Raw genomic sequence first — 1,056 nt, 5'->3', positions numbered from 1 at the left:
GTTCTCTGTGTATATATATGTTCATGTATATATGCAATAGTTTTTTAGAAAAATTAGGATTTTTTTCTGTTCATAGATTTGTTTGGTGATATTAATTATTGTAAATATGCAAATGTTTGTATATTCATATGAACAATGAATTAGGCAATACTACTTCATGTATTTTTAAGAAGGAAGAAGAAGAAATAGAATGAGAGGAAAAAGGAAATAAGAAGAGGAAGAAAGGAGAAGCAGAGGGGAGAGGAAGACAAGGAGAAATAAATAAGAAGAAGAAAAAAGAAGAAAAAGAAGAGGAGAAGAAGAAAGTAATAGAGGAGAAGAAGAGAAAAATAGAATATATATTCTATTTTCTCTTTTCTCCTCTATTCCTTTCTTCTTCTCCTCTTTTTTTTCTTCTTTTTTTTCTTCGACACGTGGGGGGGGGGGTCGAGAACATCGGACATTCATGAGAGAGGCGAGGAAGAAGGGGAAGAAGAGGGAGAAGAAGAGGAGAGGAAGAAGATGAAGTCTTCTCCTCTATTCTTTCTTCTCTTCTTTTTTCTTCTTCTTCCTATATGTATTAGTTTTTTATTTAGGTTGTTAATTAGTAGATATTAATTTTGTTCATATATGTATGTATGTATGTATGTATCGGGTATGTCGTTGTCGATATACCCCCTACCCGATAACTTCGACATGAGGGGGTCGAGAGGGGGTCTAGGGTCGCCGAGGGGTCGAGGGTCGTCGAACATGAGAGGAAGAAGAGGATAAAAAAAGAAGAGGAAGAAGAAAAAAAAGAGGAGAAGAAAGAATAGATGAGTTCTTCTCCTCTATTCTTTCTTCTCCTCTTTTTTTTCTTCTTCTTCCTCTTTTTTATCGGGAACGAGGGTCGTCGAGGGTCGCCGAGCGGTAGAGGAAACCCTAAATAGAAAGTATCGTCGGTGTGAGATACATGTACCGTCTGTGTCGGACACTACATCCACGCCCCACAAGTGGCGCGGGCTTCGACGCCCACGTCACTTGTGGGACGTGGATGTAGTGTCCGACACCGACGGCCACATGTATCTCACACCCACG

The sequence above is a fragment of the Triticum dicoccoides genome, chromosome 3A, assembly GCF_002162155.2.
Source record: "Triticum dicoccoides isolate Atlit2015 ecotype Zavitan chromosome 3A, WEW_v2.0, whole genome shotgun sequence".
Classification (NCBI taxonomy): domain Eukaryota; kingdom Viridiplantae; phylum Streptophyta; class Magnoliopsida; order Poales; family Poaceae; genus Triticum; species Triticum dicoccoides.
The sequence above is the reverse complement of the archived record's forward strand: the minus strand, read 5'-3'. Positions refer to the sequence as shown.